Source organism: Lissotriton helveticus, chromosome 9, assembly GCF_964261635.1.
Source record: "Lissotriton helveticus chromosome 9, aLisHel1.1, whole genome shotgun sequence".
Classification (NCBI taxonomy): Eukaryota; Metazoa; Chordata; class Amphibia; order Caudata; family Salamandridae; genus Lissotriton; species Lissotriton helveticus.
The window spans coordinates 103858594-103879536 of NC_136070.1; positions in this window are offsets into that span (position 1 = coordinate 103858594).

Sequence of the window (20943 nt, forward strand, 5' to 3'; positions counted from 1 at the left end):
TGTTCCCATGAGGCACTGGGTCAGACTGATTTGCATATAGTCATGTCTGAACTGGGGTGGCAGAGTGGGATAATGAACGGTGATGGGTCAAACCCAGATCTTTTGACTGGGTGTGAGTGTTTGATTGGTTCAGATGCTCCGTCCATCACCAATCCCTTTTGTACCACTAAATTTACCTGGTGCATTGCTGCTGTGTATGTAATGTATTTACGACTGTGTTTTAATACACAAATTATTAAATTTTAGCTGTGTTTGCCAGTGCAAAATATACTTTTGGGCTAGATTTCTAGGAAGTGCCTGGTGTCTTGAACATTACCTAAAACCCTTAAATAGCAGTGTCCAAGCGCTGCAAAAAGTGCCACATTCTCAGGACGCAGCTTTCACAGATTAATCATGACAATCACATGATTGCATCATATTCACCCACCTGTTGATGATGTACTTGCCTCTGAGATTAGTGTTCCTCGGGGGTTCATGTTTGGGAAACACTGGGGCATATTTGTGAGTCCCTTGCGCCGCTGGAGCATCAGTTTGTGTGACACTTCGGTGGTGCAAACCTTGAATTCATTTCTATGAGGCCACGCAAATCCATTTTGCGAGGCTTTTAATGGCCTCATGGATATACAGTAAAGCAAAGAAGAGTAAATTGCTGTGTTGCCTCACTCTGCACTGGAGAGGTGTTCCATGGGCATTGCTGTCAGTGGTCCCATGCACGTTTCCCCAGATTTACAAAACCATGTAAACCTGGGAATCTGCTAAACCTTAAGCCTCCCGAGGTGAGCCAGGTGAGGCATAGCAAGGTGAAATACCTTTATATTGCCTTGTTTATTCCTCCTTCCATGATGGAAAGAGGAAATCCCCTCTTAGCATTATTATGCAGGAAGGTGCCCCTTTTTGCACAAACACAACCCTGCTGACAACAAAGACACCCGTGCACCATGGTGCAAGGGTGCCTACATTGGCACTAGGCAGACGAAACAGCACCAGCACAGGGATAAAGAACAGGAATGCTCCATATTATAAAAATACAGCGCGTTCCTGCCCTTTCACTTTGACGTAGTGACTTGCTGCGATGACCTACGCCGAAATTCCATAAAAATGCCACACTGTCTTTATGACCTTCCATTGGCTTCCATTTAGTTTGGATTGCATTACAAGGCATGGACCCACACATTCATGCGGTGTAGATGTCTGTGGCATACTCATGTTTTCAAAAGATGACCCTTTGAGCAACAAAAAACTTTGCAGTTACCATTTCTGCAGGATGTTTTGGTATTAAGTATCCAGAGGCAGTCAAGTTCGTGTTGATGGCACTAAGTGAGGAGGAGTTAGTTGTTTGTTGTATCTGTGTTGGTATGGTGTCTCCTGAATAGCAATGTTGCTATGGCATCCTCACCATCTTTAGTATCTCAGGAAAGCAGCAGGTGGGTAGAGATGTGACTATTTAGAAGGATCCCAATCCACAATTACCAGTATCCCAGGCCACAAGTAGCAGTATCTCAGGCTAGCAGGAGGTGGGTAGAGACGTGAATGCACAGAGGGATCCCAATCCACATGTGTTGGAATCTCAGACCAGGAGGAGGTGGGTAGAGATGTGACTACATAGAGGGATCTCAAGCCACATGTGTCGGTATCTCAGGGCGAGCAGCAGGTGGTCAGCGATATGACTACATAGCGGGATCTTAAGCCGCACAAGTCTGTATCTCAGGGCCAGCAGAAGGTGGGCAGAGATGTGAATACATAGAGGGATCTCATTCCATGTGAGTCGTTATCTCAGGTCAGCAGCAGGTGGGTAGAGATGTGACTAAATAGAGGGATCCCAAGCTAGGTGTGTAGGTATCTCACGCCAGCAGCAGATGAGTAGAGATGTGATTACATGCAGGGATCCCAAGCAACACGTGTCGGTATCTCAGGCCATCAGCTGATGGGTAGAGATGTGACTACACAGAGCGATTCCAATCCACGTGTGCCAGTGCCCATTGCGAATCCTTGCAGAAAGAACAGTAATAAAAATTTACATCTAAGAAAGCATACAAAATGTTAGTTAGAAATGCAAATGGAATGTATTAACAAAAGCAATACAATACATAGGAGAACCACCTGGTAAAAAGAAAAAAAGTAAGTGGTCCGCAGGAAAAGAACCATAGAAATAACCACTGATACTTTAATATAATAAGTGCAATCAGATAATTTTCGAATTCATGACAGGATATCTGGAAGTCAGAAATTGTGCGTCAATCAAGATGAAGACAATTCTAAAATTTCCAGAGGCCGATATGGTCCTTACAAGACTGATAGAAGTATTCCAGCCTGGAGCAGTTAGAAATTTTCAGATTGAAAACTGATTTAAAGCATGTTTCTAAGAGTTCTGGAGAAGTTCTGTAACTATCTTCTCATATATGATGCCTCATGATATTTTCTTTCATCCTCCTCATGCACTTTATTCTCTCATTTCTTAGGAGTCAGGATCACCATTATCAACCCATTTGTTTCACCATGCAAGGGTCTAATAGAAATAAACACTAAACGTCACTTGACTACAGAGTTTCCTTTACTTCAACATAGGGGAGCTGTTTCTGCTCCCTCCATGCTTTAATATCAAGCTGGGGATGGCCAGGCACAGCAGCTGCCCGCCAACCCTGAAGCTTCCCGCTTGCCTCTAGGGTCAATTTCTCCAGAATTTTTGGGTCCACTAATTCTGGGCCAGGAGACACTGGAAAATCTGTTGTTGCCCTGAACTGTATCTCCCAGAGCAACATCCCCCTCAGAATACCGCTCATAAAACACCTCTAATGAACCCCTGAATGGCCCCATAGGGTGCAGCTCGAAATGGGACAGATTTTCTTCACTATGGGAGTTACCATTAGCCTAGGTATATTGGTAATTATAGAGGTGGGTAAATAGTGGTCGATTCCCAGGGCCACTCGTAATGACAGCCTAACTAGTTAAACCTAAGCAAAGGAAACACCTATCTTTATGTTAAAAGAATAAGCAGCAATTTTGATGGAAGACATAACCTGACATTTTCACCTCTGTCTTTGAACACACAGCAGATGTGACAAGATGTAAACAACATTTAAAGATATCTTTATTACTCACTCACCTACTGAACTCCATCATGATTATTTTGGGGGTGCTGCAGCAACCTCCCTCCCCCATACCCAAACGGTCTGGCACCTATGGGGTTAGCGGCTGCTAAAAATTAACTAGCTTTTCGTTTTCCCAGTTTAAGTGTACTCAGGTTGTTGAAATTGGACAGGTGTGAAAAACAGTTCCAGTTTTGACTTACAGATCATAACAGAAGTCAGCAATGAGTGCTTAGGTCACTACGTTATTTTAGTGATGAGAAACCAATGTCACTGTAGGGCTCTTTCAATTTCGAGTTAGTCCCTCGACCCCCAACCTCTTAGGTCTGGGCAGGAAAAGCTGAAACTCAAATACTCAGTAAAGAAATATTTATTTTCTAATTTTTTATTCGTACACCTATTTAGCACAGGGTTCTCCAAAGTTGGTCCTGGAGGTCGGGATCCATGCCAGATCTTTTGCATTTCCACATTTGGATAAATGTAATTATCCTAAAAATCTGGCATGGATCCAGCCCTCCAGGACTGACTTTGGAGAACCCTGATTTAGAACAGTAAACCTCTTTTCTGTAATCTACACAAAAATCACAAGTCTCAAGCTAATGTTTTTTTCTGGCTTTGCTCGCACATGGGCTTTCAGAGCCAAGACAGACCTCTGGCTCAGCGCTGCCTATGCTCATCCCGTGAATTCTCTACCTACCCCACCTATGGAAAAAAACTTCTGCATGCTATATTTTAAACAGTAGAACTTTGCCATACAAAAGTATTATTTTAAGCGTGGAAACGGTCTTCTTACAAACTTCACCTGTAGGTGGCAGTGTGCGATGTCCAAAAAAGTCCCAATGCCACAGGTTGCGAAATTGTCATCTTCACACCACTCCGCCTGCAGTATTTAAATTCAATGATGCCTTAAAGTTACAGTGCCTTCTCCTGCTGGGCGAACACGATTGCCTAGAAATTGCCTTTCCTCGGTCTGCTGAACTGCTCCATAACGCCGTTCTTCATCCTCACACTAAAAGCTCCCCGGCCAACATTATCCTCTTATCGTCCAGGTATTCTGCGGCGGCTGTCATCCATGCTCTTACAACCTTCTCTCTGAAAAGGCTTTATGCACTGAAGCATGATGCCGCCTTGGTCCTTCCTGCTGGCATTCCTGTGTATCGGCTACAGCATGATGAATGAAGGTGGATAAGGAAGATAAAGGGAAAAAAGAAATGCTTCTCACTGGCCATTTCACCTGTCCTTGCTGGTAAGTATTCTATTTAGTCTGGCTCAGTCTGAGCACACAAGGCCTGCCAGAGGCTTTGTGAAGATGGAGAGGCAATTGAGTCAAGACTTTCTGCTGGATCCATCTCAAAGAGAGAAAATGGAGACTCAACAAAGAGAAACTGGTGCAGAGATTGCCCTGCCTATAGGGTAACGGTGCCAGCAGCATGTCAATGTTTTTGCTGTGCCATAAATCTCTGTTCATACAGCTTGTTTGCCAGTTGGTGGAATGAGGAGCAACAACTTGCTTGTAGTGAAGGAAGTGGCGGAGTTGGTTTGGCATGGAACCTGGTGCAAACAAAGCACCTGGGCCTCCTTATTAGCATGGCATCTCAGTCTGTTGGCAGCTGCCCCGACACTCATCAACGTCCTTTGACAGAGCCTGCATTTGCCATATCAAAGATCACGACCAGTCTCATGCACACAGTATTGTATCTGCACTGCTCGCTCTGAATTCCCAAAAGTCGAAGTCATAATTATAAAAAAGCATTACCAAAGTCAAAAGCTTTCAAGTAAAGTGCATGCACACAAAGACATAACATGCAAGGACCCCACACTATCACATAGGCACATCCCTCGCACTATACTCACACAGGCATATGCCTCATTCTGCACTCACATAGGCACAACTTTAAACCTGTAGACCACTTCAATCAATCTATCATCAATCAATCAAACAGTATTTGTATAGCACTGCTAATTGCCCTGCACTCACAAATGACTAGGTTAATCTTTCATTCTCACAGGCACATACCTTATAAAGCACTCACAAAACATAGTGGCTATCGTGCACTCACGCAAAAAAACTGCATACGTACAGGTACACCGTTCACTACGAAGGGGCAGAGTTTGGACGGATGATGGCATCGGGACACAGGTTGAGTATCAGGCGCATCACTCCATTAGTGTAATTCAAAGCTCTTGAAGTAAGCTACACTGAAACCTAAATGTCCAGTGCGGTTATATAATCTTCCACAAGCCACACTTGGACAAACACTGCAGGCTATGTGAGACTGATCTTTTTAGACGTTTGCAGGGAAGAGGATTGGTTTGAAAACAAAGCAGCACTTGTCTTGTAAAAAGAAGGTAGCGGTTTTCCTTGTGGTGCAAGCATGGAAAGAAAAAAAGAAAGAAAGACATATCCCAACAAACTGTGGAGGGTATGTGCATCCATAGAAAGAAGGTGAATCTTTGCACTAGTATCAAACAAATGAAGGAGTCTACCCTAAAGACACAAAATGTCGACATGGTATAGAGGAGGATCCAAAAAAAGGAAAACTTTTTCCTTTATAAGAAGACCCCTCACTCACCAACCTAGTTGGTGACATGCTTCATCATTGGGGTCCCACCCGAATAACCGATGCCGACATTTTGTATCTTCTGGGTTGACTCCTTCATTTGTTTGATACTAATACCTCAAGGGTACTAGGAGTATTCCCTTTGTTATTAAAAAAAACCTTTTTCTCTTTGTTAGTTATAATTAAAATCTTTGCACTAGCCTGCCATCTTGGAACAGTAAAAAATAATGGAGCATGTAAAATACTGTTTCAAGGTGGTCCATGGTTTTGAAGCATGGAGCAGTGCTGCCTGGAGCTCTGGATAAGAAAGTTGTGGTCCAATAGCTATGGAAGCGGAGCTGCTGTTACTCATTAATCAATTGGTACTTGTCGGCATTTGCAGGTGAGCTGCTGGGGAATGAACTAAAGGAAATATCTCCTGTGGTCATACTTCTCTGGATGTAGAGTAACACAAAGTATGCAGGCAAAATACTGTTACTCAGACTAAATGATATCTTAAAGACCAGCAGTTGTCTATTAGGCAGAACCAAACTTTAGCAACAAAGCACTAATGGCCGGCCCATGGATCCCCCAGAGTCAGACGGTGTGTCACCTCATCACAGCAGCCTTGGTATTGGGTATGGGGCCCAGATTCGGATCTGCTCTCTCTCTGTTGCTTTTTCTCGTTGTGAGCCAGGAATGAAAAGTAGAAGAGTGACCTTTGATGTATATGAGAGAGAGAGAGAACTGAGAGAGACAGATATTCCCTTTTTATTTATTTATTTATTTATTTATTGACATTTATAAAGCGCAACATATACCCGAAGGTGTCTTGGCGCTGGATTTCAAAGTGTGAAACCAGATTACCTGGAATCAATACTGACGGCAGGGAAGTGCAGAAAGTCACCTTGCTGCACTGCCCTGCGTCACAGGGAATGCACCATATTTATCCAATACGGCACATTCCTGTCCTATTGTCTTGCGCTGGTGCTTTTTTGGCAATCTGGACCCAACGCAGGCACCCTTGTACAAGGGTGCAAGCGTGCCTGTGTTGTTGGCAGGATTGTTTTTGTGCAGGAAGGTGCGCCTTCCTGCACAAAAACAACCCTGAAAGGCTTTTTCCTCTTTCTATGTGTGCTGCCGCATGACGCACATGTAGAAAGAGGAAAAAATGATGAGTAATGAAGATATTTCTCCTCATTACACCTCTCCTGGGGAGGCGTATCTATTTGGTCCAATCCCAGGTTTACCTGTTCTTGTAATTCCTGGAATGCATCAAAATCCATAAATCCATTGATGTTGTGTAGGAACTCCCACGCAACACTCATGGAAACGTCTCCATGGTGGAAAGTAATGCAACACAGAGATTTATACTGCATTACATTACGCAAGATTTATGAAGCCACACAGGTTCACACAAAGTGACCTTGCTTGGCTTCATAAATCTCATTTTATATTTGCGTCGCTCTTGTACCACATTGCGTGATGCAGGATAGCCGCAGAGGGGCTAAAAAATATGCCCAATATTTTATTTCACAGATCCTCCTTCTTTATTATCACATATGAGGGCACTTTTAAATACTTGAGTTCAGGATGTGCACTGTACGAGCACCCCTTATATTTGATTGAATAGACTGTCATGTTGCCCAGCTACATGAAGAATTCAGGCCATGTATAGGGTTTTCATGACTTGCTTCTCAGTTCACCAAAGGCATTGTCGTTGGTGGACAAGCCATGAATGTTTCTAAAAAATGATCACTATTATACATGTCTTTGCAGTGATATAATCTGATATACTTAGGTGAAACACTACTGCATGTTAAAGAAATACACTTTTTTTTAATTTTGAAGAAATTGTATAACATTTTTACATTTTGCTTGTTGCATGATATATATGCCAAAGGTTTTTATGGCTCAGCACATGCACGGAGTCTTAGACACTAGCCAGACCCATGGCTCGGCTCTGACTGAACCTATCAATTTGCCTGCACACCCTCCTCTATTTGCGAGTCGGGCTACGTATGACTTGGTACATGGTTTAGTCCGTCACGTGATAAAATGATTTGTAAAGGTGCGGTGAAGCACCCAAATAAAAAAAACCTATAATTTTGTCTGTTTTAACCTCTTCGATGCGTCTGACGGCCCCCGACCGTCCGACATCACAGTGGGCGTGTGCGGAGGACGGCCATGGCCGTCCGAACCGCGCATGCGGCATTTTTTCTGCAGCGCAGCGGAATGTCCGCCCCGGCGAAGAGGCTAAAGAGGAATACCCAAATGGTAAACTGTAAATTTGCCTGTGATTCCAAAATCCTTACAGCAGAGCCAGTTGGGTGCAGGTGTGTACTTGCTGTAGCCCCTCTACATGAAGCATTAGCTTGTGCACCACGTATAGCTGAGCCTTATGTACTCAAATACCACAAGCAGCATGAAAATATAGCATAGAAAGGGCATGTGATGCAGACCAATAAGTGTCTAGTAGCATGCATAATTATCTCAGGCGCTCAAAGTCCCAGAAGCACCACTCTTGGATAGACAGGGGAGTAATGTCTAGCAGAAGAAAAGGGGCGCGTGAAGGTTATAATATCTTTTCTTTTTCCTTTCCTATAGTTTTATATACACGCTGTACCCAAATCTGACTTTCTGTCGAACAAGATAAGGCCGCTGAATCTTATCCAAATCAAATTAAGTGCCTAATGATTTCAGTCTGTAAGGTCAACTTCATTAAAAATCTTTGATACCATAAATTACTCGAGTAACACTTACATTTTAACTGACTTGAGACGTCTGCCAACAACATTTCTCAGGTGTAATTAACGAGGAGACAAACCAGGGAGCTCTAATGAGGAGCTATCGGTGCCTAGCGTGTGTTCCGCGTGAAGGAGATGTTTTGTAATGATAATAATTAGAAATCAGTGACAGCCGCCCCTCCCCTCCACAAGGGGTGAATTGAGGATTTAGCTGCGCGCCTGTCCTTTAGGAGCGTCGGTGGCGCCTGGCAGCGCTACAGAGCTGGGAAGATAGATAGGCACATGACTGAATGCTGAGAAGGGTAATGCTCCCTTTCCAGAGTACAATGAGCCATGAACGATGTGTTGGCCTCATGGAGGCTGGCACCAAGCCCCAGTCTCAGTCCGGGAAAAGACTAGATCCAGCCGTGCCAAGTACCACGCATCAGGCGTTAGACACACACATTTCAGTGTGGTGGTCCACATCACCGCACTGAAATGGAAAGTCGCTCATAATAGCACCTCCTCAGCTGTTAAGCAGAGGAGGAGCTAGTAATCCTGCATCATACAGTGAAAGTAAAGCTGGAGTGGCAGTGCGCGCTGCTCCCGGCAGACCTGGGTCTCCCGGCTGGCTCACGTAGGTCTAAGCCGCGGCAATTTATCAAAATTTAGACACGCACCACCAAATTAGTAGGAGGGACCCAACGACCTGCTGCCACCCGTGGGCAGTACAACCTGACTGCTGCAGGTATTGATTATGGTTTTGGCAGTTAGTTGTAATATTGCAGAGGTAGCGCTGCTCGCACCATGCTGTTTTGCCACAGGCGTTTTTATTACCTAACTGATCCAGTGAAGGGACCCGCCAACCGACCCCATTAGCGGCTTTAAAGGGATTAAAAAGAAGTCACTACTCGCCTGTTGCAGAGGAAGAGCCAGGGGCCGGGCACGAAGTGTGAAAGTAGTCCGACCCTTTTTCCAGCACCCCCTCTGTTGACAGACAGGAGAAGAATTTTTGGGGGATTATATGCTGTGTAAACTGGCAAGCCACGATTACAGACAGCGTGCCTTATGTTTTCAAAATTAGAATTTAGCCACTTGTTGTATCACGCCTTTATTGCCTGAACTGGTAGACAAAAATAGGCATCCCCAAGTTTGGAATGCTAGTGGTGTCTGATTTGTAATCTGTGCTGTGCAGCAGCCGCAAGACCTAAAGTTGACAAAGGAGCTAGGGTGAAAATGCTCACTCGCGGTCAGCTACTGACCGTCAGCATGGTTTGTGGCTGGGTGGTCAAGCGGGTCGCGCGGGTGGGGTGGAAGGTTCACGCATATTTAAAAATAATTAAAACAATTAACTCACCATTGTGCCGGGTCCCACGTCTTCACTGCTGTTCTTCTCTGGAAAGATGCACTGCTAGGCCCTGTAGTGTCCTGCGAGACACGTTCTAGTGTCCTGCAGGAAGTTGTTACTCCAGCCACTCACTCGAATGCTGGACACACTGCACCCCCACACCCATCCATCACGGGTGCCACGAGTGACGTGGACCCATCAATAAAAGGGCCCGGGTGCACGTGCTCGTGGCCAGTTACGGTACCTGACTACCCTGTGTCTGTGTTGGTTACTCTTATTATGTGGGCCTGAGGCCCAACACGACAATGGCGACGGGGCGGGATGCTTACCCTGCATGCCTGCTACCCAGAGGTTCGTCATCCTCCATAGGGGAAGAATGCACTGAGCCCGATGGGCGGCGCCCCCCTGTTGTGCCGTCCTCATCCGTCCTCAACATCCGTGACTGTGGTGGAGATTGAGCCCCGGGCCACCTAGTCACCGCCTCCCAGCCCGAGAGGATCACCGCCGCCTGTACAGTGGCAAACATGTCCACTTGGCAGCACAATAGCCATGGCCAGGCTACTCAGGAAGAAGGACACTGCGTGCCTAAACCAGCGTCACGAGGGAAGTCTGGATAGGCGCTCGTAAATGCTCATACACCGCCGCTGTTTCGGCCCTGGTGCCGGCCAGCCCACCAACTAGAAGTCAGGCAAGATCTCTGCACGGATCACTGACATAATATTGAACACACAAATATAGAATTACCAAAATATAGAAGAAAAAATATAGAATGCAAAAATATCGAATTCCTATCTACAAACAGGTAAGTACAAAAATATTGAATCAAAAATATAGTTTTAAAAAATATAGATAGTCAAAATATCAAATTTTTCTAAATCTTAAAAATAATTTAAAATTAATGAAATATTCAAAATAATTAACTAAAATATACTAACAAATAATTAAATAACCGTAAAATTATTAAATAATTAATTTAAGTTATAAAAAACATACAATTTTATTTTTCAAAACATATATATATATATATTAACATAATATTAATAAAAAAATATACAATATTTTTACCGTAGGATAGCGAGAGGGTAACATTTACTATTACCACTCCAGTGAGTACAACAGTAGGGAAAGCGTTGGATAGCATAGGGGTAAAAATTACTATTCCCACTCCAGTGAGTGCAACAGTAGGGAAAGCGTTGGATAGCGTAGGGGTAAAAATGACTATTCCCACTCCAGTGAGCGCAATAGTAGGGAAAGCGTTGGATAACGTAGGGGTAAAAATTACAATTCCCACTCCAGAGAGTGCAACAGTAGGGAAAGCGTTGGATAGCGTAGGGGTAAAAATTTCTATTCCCACTCCAGTGAGTGCAACAGTAGGGAAAGCGTTGGATAGCATAGGGGTCAAAATTACTATTCCCACTCCAGTGAGTGCAACAGTAGGGAAAGCGTTGGATAGCGTAGGGGTAAAAATTACTATTCCCACTCCAGTGAGCGCAATAGTAGGGAAAGCGTTGGATAGCGTAGGGGTAAAAATTACTATTCCCACTCCAGTGAGTGCAACAGTAGGGAAAGCATCGGATAGAGTAGGGGTAAAAATTACTATTCCCACTCCAGAGAGTGCAACAGTAGGGAAAGCGTTGGATAGCGAAGGGGTAAAAATTACTATTCCCACTCCAGATAGTGCAACAGCAGGGAAAGCGCTGGGTAGCGTAGGGGTAACAATTACTATTCCCACTCCAGTGAGTGCAACAGTAGGGAAAGCGTTGGATAGCGTAGGGGTAAAAATGACTATTCCCACTCCAGAGAGTGCAACAGTAGGGAAAGCGTTGGATAGTGTAGGGGTAAAAATTGAGTGCAACAGTAGGGAAAGTAAATACTTCATATATTAATACAAATAAATTAAATATTAATACCAATATAAAATGATTTAAAAGTAATTACCAATTTAATATAAAATAATAAGTAATCAATTAAAAATACAAATACAAATTAAATATTAAAATTCATTACATATTAATACAGATTAATTACCAATTAACACCTTCAATGCTACAGGAGATTTTCATCCTGTGCTGCATTCCCAGATTTACCATTGTTCATGACGAGCTCAGCTCGTCCTAAGCACACGACCAGTGTACTGCATGACGAGCCGAGCTCGTCATGAGCATGGAAGGGGTTAACAATTAATTAATTAGCAATTGAAAATTAATTAACAAATAATTCAAAATAAATACCAATAAATAAATTAAAATATTTAATTAATTACAATTAAATTACTTCCCACCCTATTCCCCTATAAACCCACAACCCGCTACGGGAAATACATTTATAAAATTAACATAATTATCAATGAATCAATTAATAAAAATTAATTACCAATTAAAATGTAATTAATTAACAATTAATTCAAGATAAATACCAATAAATAAATTAAAATATTTAATTAATTATAATTAAATTACTTTGCATCCTATTCCCCAAGAAACTCACAACCCGCTACGGAAAATACATTAATAAAAATAACATAATTATCAATTAATCAATTAAGTAAAATTAATTGCCAATTACAATTTAATTAATTACCAATTAAAAATTAATTAACAATTAATTCAAAATGAATACCAATAAATACATTAAAATATTTAATTAATTATAATTAAATTACTTCCCACCCTATTTCCCTATAAACCCCCAACCCGCTACAGAACGGGTTGGGGGTTTATATATATATATATTATATTACGCAAAAATTAAATAACATAAAATTCATTATAAAATAAATATACACTTTTCACACATATGCTAACATACAAAACACTTTAAAAAATTCTATATTATTAAAAATTCGATATATTTAATACCTATATCATATACTTCGATATTTTAACTTTCTATATTTATGAAAATCGTTATTAAATTACTTACCTTAAACTAGATATTTTTGTTGACTATATTCTGTTTATTCGATATTTTGTCCATTCTATATTTTGACTTCGATATTAGGGCTATTGTATATTTTTGATTCGATATTTTGTCTGTATACCCTCTGCACGCCACAAAGCGCCCACAGGCTGTCCCGCATTACGTGTCCCCCCTTGGAGTAAAGGGAGAGAGGACTGCTCCCAGCACCCACCGAGTCCCGGTGAGTGCAAACACACCTCCCCGCAATGCCCGCAATGCCCGCAATGTGCCCGTGATTGTGCCGTGGGGCCGCCTCCACGGGCACAAGGCCTTGTGACCCCCAATGGGCAGTGATACAGAGACAGTCAATACCCCGCCCGCTCCCTCTTACTGTGCAGCAGAGGCGACAGACTGTCCGTGCTCACGGACGGCTGCCCAGCGTGGAGAGGCCAAAGAAGGATGAAGCATCGCTGTGGCAAGAGGCCCTGCAACAGTTGCTTGCAGCACGCTCCAACGCTCGAGGAAGAAGGAGGCTGCGGCAGCCGGTAGAAGCGGAGAGCCTGCAAACAGCGCCACCCAGCGGCCGCCTGCCTGTGCCACACTGGGGGCTGTGCTCACTCGTTCCCCAGCGAAAGCACACACAGCAGCACACCACCTGGCCAACAGCATTGTGTGACAGAGCCGTCCTACCTCTACATGTCGGCTGTTTCACGAAAGGCTTTAACACCTGCTCAAGGAAGCAAGTAAGTCTGCACACCATGCCTTACCTACTTTGATGCGCTCCACAAGGGGCTGGAAACTCAGTTATTTGTGTTGCATGGTGGTGGAGTCTGGTGTATTTGAGGCACTAGTATATGATCTCACCAGCGTACATATAAGCAGAAGCTGATATCAGCAGCCCTAAGTCTTAACGTAACACCAAAACAGCACCTATACTACTATCATTAACCCTAAGCCCTACTTCTAAGCTCTAAGCCCTAAATACGAGCGGCCTCCTTACCTGTCTCTTGTTGTTGTGCCAGCATTGTCTCCCTGTCGTCTGTGTCGCCCGAAGCCCGTCTCGACGCCCCCCGTAGTCTCGGCGCACGTCCAATACATCCTATGCATTGGGAAAACATGCGTTCTGAAAGCGCATGTGATGTAATGGTGTGCGAAGACAACGCACGCGTTGTAACGTCGCGTGCGTTTTAAGTGCACGTGATGCAAACGCATGCGTCGTAACGCATGCGTTGAGATGGTTGTCTCCCACACATATCTACAAGACTGGGGAGGGATTCAGTCGGGCTCCAGTAAGCCAGAGACTGTACATTCATGGGGGATATATCAGTTTGCTTGCCTCACACAGGCAAAACATGCTGCACTTACCAAAAGCACCATAGAATGACAAGCATGGCAGCTTGCTTTGGGCAGTGACATCTTTCGCAGATTCGTCCACTGCCATATGGAAAATCATGACAGAGTGGGAATGGGGCTTGTGAAAGAAGAAAGGTTAGACCCCATCCTATCCTGACTATGCAGGCTCCTTACCTGGATAGGCACACACTCATGGATTTCGCTTGCAAGCAGAGTAGAGGGTCTAGTGAATGGGTTGACTGGTATGTTGTGTGCAAGTTATAAGTTGCATTTGATGGTAACCAAATGCGCCTTGGAGTGAGAGTGAGGGCGTGATTGTGAGTAAGGCTAAATGAGCCAGAAGGTGTGAAAGAGTGGTTGAGTGAGAGTGTGAGACAGAGTAAGTAAGAGTGAATTGGAGTCAATGTAATAATGAGTGTGAATAAGAGACAGTGAGTTTGAGTGAGTGAGTGTGTGAGTGAGAAAGCCAGTGAGAATCTGAGAGTGAGATTGTGAGAGTATGAGAGTAGTAAAGAGTGAGAGAGCAAAAGTGAGAGGGAGATATAGAATAATAGACGGGTTCTACCAATACAGCACACAATATATAAATGATGAGCCTCTTATATACCAGGTAAACATAGGTGTCAATTCACCAAAATACCTGGTGAAGCAGGGGTAATATCAAATAACTTCCCTTTGACACAATGACAACACTGGAAGTGACATCATATGATCTTACACTGAATCCTCCCAGGATGTGATGTCACATGACTTTAAACCCAAAGATATTGCAATAACTGACACAGCTGAAGTTAAGAAACTCTTAAGTGCACAATTATATATTAACACAATTTACTAACACACATAAATATCAATTTAATATTTTATCTATATTTAAAATGTATTACTGATATGATAAAAACATTACTCGTTTCTATTTATTCATTGGATAAAATAATTATGTCCTTGTTAGAAGAGGAAAATATTGTGCCAATAAAACACAAAATAGCACTGGGAAGCCAAATTATTTGTATCTCAAACTCATGAACAAATAGTTTCATGTTCATATACCTTAAGCATAATTTAAATTGGAAAGTTACATAGAGACATAAAAAAAAGATTTAAAAAACATTATCGGTTTAGTCAACCTGTATCTTTATGTAGACCGAAGTGAACAATGTTATTGAGACAACTTGTTCCTTAGCTTTGTTAATGCATTTTGAGTAACATCACTTGTAAGAAAATATGTCACACTAGGTCAAATAGACGAGGTTGTTATTCAAACACACAATTTTCCATATGTTCACAATAATAAAAATCTGCAACATCTTGGTTAAACGTGTATTTATATTCAGTTGTTTGCATTTAATTCTGCAGGGAATACATTGAGCGGTTTTTGTCTAATGTTTTACCGAACTAGGAATTAAATGCCTGAGTTTGTAGATGGAGATGCAGAAAGTAAACAGTGCACATCATAGCAACATTAACTTATATTCTGTTATTGGCATTACCTTTGCCACTTCTGAGGCATTACCTTTGTCACAACTGCAGTGCCTGGGGACACAAGGTGCAAGCTAGTGCAAGTATAACCATAATGTCATTAAGAATAGGCACAGTATGTCATGGATGGACCATCTTATGCCAGCTTAGCCAGACTGTTAGCAACAATCCCACACAATGTGCCAAGGTTGTGCTCGAGAGAAAGTTTTATTAAAATGCAAAATAATATAGTTAAAGAGACGTAAAATGTTAACGTGCAAATTGATATTGAACTGATAACACATTTAAATTTGCAAAACCATAGTAGAAATATATTTATAACTATTTCTATTAGTACTTGGCATCAAGATGTTTAAAGCAAGCTTCCTTTTTAAAGCAGTAAAGTTAAATGTGCTGAGACATGCACAAAATAATTAAAATTGAACTTACCCTGACAAAATAGTTGTATTTAAAAATATATATTTAAAACTGTAATTTGAAGGATAATTTAGATTTAGTTTAGGAAGCTTATTGTTGATTTTTGTCTACCATTTTAGCAATGCTACTGTCTGCAGCTTTGGTATGTACAATAGGTGCAACTTGTCTGATCCTGTAAGTTCTATGTAATTGAGCAGTCACGTTTCTGTAAGAGCTTATTGGATTGTCTAACTCTCTTGCCTTTAGCCCATGATTAGGAGCAGGGCCGGACTGAGAACCAAAACCGGCCCTGGCAAAGTGCTAGGCCGGCCCCCTGGGTGTGCGACCGAGCTCTTTACCAGGGCCGGTTTTCGGCCGGTTTTGTTACAGGGCCGATTTTGCAGCTATGTTGCAAAAACGGCCCTGTAAAAAAACGGCCCCCAGGGCCCAAAAACCGGCCCCCACCCTTGCGGTGCACCGGGGGATTGCCCGGTGACCGCAACGGCCAGTCCGGGACTGATTAGGAGATTTGTATTAAATTTGTTTTGCCACTCTGCCCCTCCCGAATAGAAACTTATTTATAATTGTTGACTGAGAACCTACACTAAAAAAAGAACCACAAAAGTATTGGATTATTAAATTCTGAAGTATGGCAAATCTGTGTGAAAATCTGTTTGAAAAGTGTGATAGAATATGTGTTTTTTGGCTATTTTTTGCAATTGAATCTCTGGAGGAGGACCCCTTTTCCTGAGCTTCCCGAAGGAAGTCAGACTCTCTTGTTCATAATCGATGGAGGTAGGTACTCTTCCCCTCCACTTGAAAAGTGACAGACCTGCCAAACTATCTTGTTATGAATCACAATGTACCCCAATGTAGGCTTGGGTAGTCTCCTAACCTTTCACCTACATTTACCCCGCTATTGTACTACATGAAGGGTTTGGTGCTGACATTTTAAATAGATTAGGTGTGGCATGAATGTCATGTGGTTTTCTCCAAAAACTAGCCTAATTTATTATGCATGAGAATTCTCAGAATCACAGCAGGATTACCATATTTGCATAATACCTATGTATAAGGTTCATCACTATCGTCATCCTCGGCCTACATGACACAGCAAGGTAGAACCCAGAGCGTACCTTCTGGGTATATAAGCACTATATCTTTGCTGGGGCAGGCAGAGGAGAAAGACGTCCATGCTGACACAAGACATTAAGGTTCCTGCGCGCAGGCACTCCAGCACACAGTGGTCTGACATCCCTTGCAGGGTGTCCATCTCGAGACCAAGACGGGGTCCTTCACTCTCCCACATCAGGTGATGTGGTTGGCTCTATCCTAAGGGGATTCGTGACTATACACCTACATACAAGCTAGGTACCCTTAGGTAAATCTAGTTAGGGTTTGCATCGTAGGAGTACGCATTATTATCATACACTTTTATGACAGCATATATCCATTGGTTTAGCATTACGGTAGAATTCTACCATCTATTTACTCTGTTGGTGCTTATACAAGTATACATCTGTTTCTGTCATATGGTTGTTGCAGCACACATATTTTATGGTAGTATGATGCTTGTTCAATAAATGCTTATTGAAAACATCCCCCATCATTTGTTCTGTGTCTTCCTCTGAGACAAATTGAACACAAGTGACTGAGCAAAAAGTACTGTACTGTTTCCATGATTTCTGAGGGTTGTCATGTTCGATAGTTGCCAGAAACTATTCGCTCCTTGGTAAGAGGAGTTCATAGTGAAACTGTGAGCTAGCTGGTATACAGGTGAACATATCCTGTGGGGGTGTGTGGAATCAGTCTTGACACTGATACCACAGTTTAAGTTGTCTAAACCCGCAACTCCTATATAGATTTATAGGAACTACACGACAATCTGTTGGGTCTGAACCTAGTTTACTGCACTAATACTCTAACTTTAACCTCCCCAGAGAAGGAGACAACAGCAGTGGCTGCTGCAAAAATAAATGGGTGGGGCAGCGCAGAAGGAAATATTTTTTTTGAAACGCACTTACCTGCTTCTCCTGCTGCCGCTCCGTCTGCCGGCCGCCTTGGTGCTCCTCTTCTGGAAGTCCTGGGCCGGCACAGGCTCCCAGACTCATGTTGTGAGACCAGTGCCTGGATTGGTCTGAGTGTCCTGGTTAGGCACTCACGAAGGGCCTGGGAGCCTGTGCCATTTCTCCACCCAGCTGTATAATACAGCTGGGTGGAGAAATTCCAAGTGTTCATATCTGTTTGGGCAGCCTGAGATGATCGGCCAAACAGACATGCACACTTACAAGCGCTCTCCCACTCCTTTTCCCAGCCCGTTGCTAGTGTTGAGAGGATTGCCTGCCCCCCCCCCCTACACTCGGCTGCCAGGGAAAAATAAAACAACTATAAAATTGTTTCATTGTCAGTGGAGCAATGTTCCTCCGCCATTGCGAGGAGACAATTTGCGCCGTTTCTTCCATACATTAATTTTTCACGTGCTTTGTCCTATATCCTAGGTCTCTGGGGATTATTCCAGGTGTTGTTTTCATCACACATTCAAAACGAGGGCATAAAACCCTGCATCCCCCCCCCCACCCCCCCCCCCAAAAAAGCACAGTTCTTTAAATTTCTTTCTCCACAATTGAGGCCTCCTGTACCTTGCTGGGCCAAACTATCCACACTAGAGTATCACGGCAGAGACTCCTCTTTGTTGCTGAGCTGAGAAACCTCCAAACCTTTAGTATATTACAAACATAGAAGAACTCCAACCCTCCCTCTTCTAAGATGCACGAGGTGAATTTGGCTCATCTCTGGTGGTAATTTATGTTTACAACTAAGAGGTCTTTCAGACACTAATTATTCGCTGATTGTGGTTTTTGCCATCTGCTACATCTATTGTGCACATTTTGGTTGCTTTCAGTTGACTATAAAACTTGTCAACCGGTTATAATTGTTTATTGGTGTCTATTGGTTTTAATTGGCATTTTCTTTAAAGATCACAATTTCTCGCGTTCTAATCTCTGAGCACATATAGTCAACAGCCCAAAAATGCGCATGTTGCATCTGGACCCAGCGCTAGCACAGCATGTCTTGTTCTCAATCTGTTAATATCCTAATTTTTACTTTGTGCCCAATGCCTGGCGATGTGCCACTTTACAATCACTAAAAGCAGCTTTATGCCTTCTTTTTAATTGGAATAATGTAATATATTTATTGAAAATGCCATCATTGCATGCTGTGACTGTCGAAAATAATATTGTTACTTATTAATTAAGTAATGTATTTCAAAATTTAATTGCCACGTTAAATACAAATCTATAATATTTGAACAGGAAAGAATAATCTGAATCCTAAACAAACACAAACAACCACTGACGCATTCATCAGATTATCATCCTCAAGCAATTCTAACTAATGCACTTAATATGTTTTGTAACCCTAATGCAGCTTTTACTTTAACCATTTTTTAATAAATCTTGATGATGCTATCAAAGGCAATAAACTGACTGTATGGAATAGCTGCCTGCCCTTTCCAGCTGGCCGTATTGCAAATCACAGAAAATTGCACAGGTTAGTTCCTGAATATGTCATGCAAATAGCATGCCATTGCAAAGTTTACTTGCACACTGTGTAACATGCCGCATAATACTGTACCTGTTCATTCCACCCTGGATATCACATACCACATAATATCACATGTGATCTAAGCACTAACATGTTTGCCTGGGAAATGTAAGACCATGGTCCATCCAATTTTATTTTTGAATGTTGACTTTACTATGATTCTGGGATGATCACGTTCAGCTCCCTATGCATACAGTTGCAAAAATGTGTGACGGAAATATGCATCTGCACAGTGTACTGTTTACCACTTCCTCGTTTATATGTTCCCAAACGACAGCCCATCACCTCAGTAGTTCTGAAATCCACTCTCAAGTGAGCTCTCACACTGTACTGTTCTGTGCCCCAGTTTTATCAAGGAAAGAAGGCGATTACTGCGTCCGATTTGCTCCACTAATGGAACAAAATCCTCCAGCGAAGCATCAGCCATGTGTTTTTCCACAAACAGCACGATGATTCTAGCCAGACTGGGGAATTGTATCCATCATATTAGGACTGATTAAAAAAAGGCAAATCAATGCAATAAAACTCTGGAGAAGATCACTGCAAAACCAGCGCAAGAATGCTGAGGTGGCGTAGTCCGTGCATCGATGCTTGTCTGCACTTCCAGCATCCCAGTCAGGAAAACCTCTCTCATGGTGGATGGACTAGAGGCCAAGGGGAAGGAATCATTACCTGACAATGCCACCCATTGAACAACATGGCAGCCCCGGCCACCTTTAAAACCATACCTCCATAAACACTAACTCTGGGGAAGACCGACTTTGGTGGAACTTGGTGAGGGGAGTCAAACTTTTTTTTATCAAAACGTATTTTAAACTCCTATTACAAATAATAGTTTTTAATTATTGTTCTAGCTGCAATATCATGAGCACTTTTTACTGTAATGATTTTAATTAATTGTACAGTTAATAAAAAATATACAAATACACAGTAATGTGTGCTTGAGATGTCCCTTCTAATTTAGAAATTTAGAAATGTTTTCTGTAAAGCTTTCCACTTACCCTCCATAAAACTAGCTCTTAGCTATTTCAAGTAGCCAACCAAAATTTCACAGGCCCTTCGACGTGGTATACTGTAAGTCATATTGTATTGCATGGACTCTTTCCAGACTGTGTACAGTTAGTCACAATATTTCGGATTGGTTTCTTCTAGCCGTTATAAAGTAAGTCACGTAACACTACTTGCGTTCCTTAACAATTCACTGGTTCCTTCCTACCTTTATAATGTCATTATTGTAGCATTGGACCAGTTCCTATCTACTGTATAATGTAGGTCCTTTCCTGTATTTCTTACAAACTGTTTTTTTTATATTTAATTTAGGTTTCCCTACAGACAGTATACTGTCAGCTCAATAGCAATGCACAGGTTCGTTATAAACTCACAGTGCAAGTGGCTGAACACGGTATAAAAGGTTCCTTATAGACTTATAATGCAGGTAGCAGAACAAAGCATTGCATTACAGAGCTTTACTACAGACTGCATTATGTAAATTCTTTATATTGTTAGTCTCA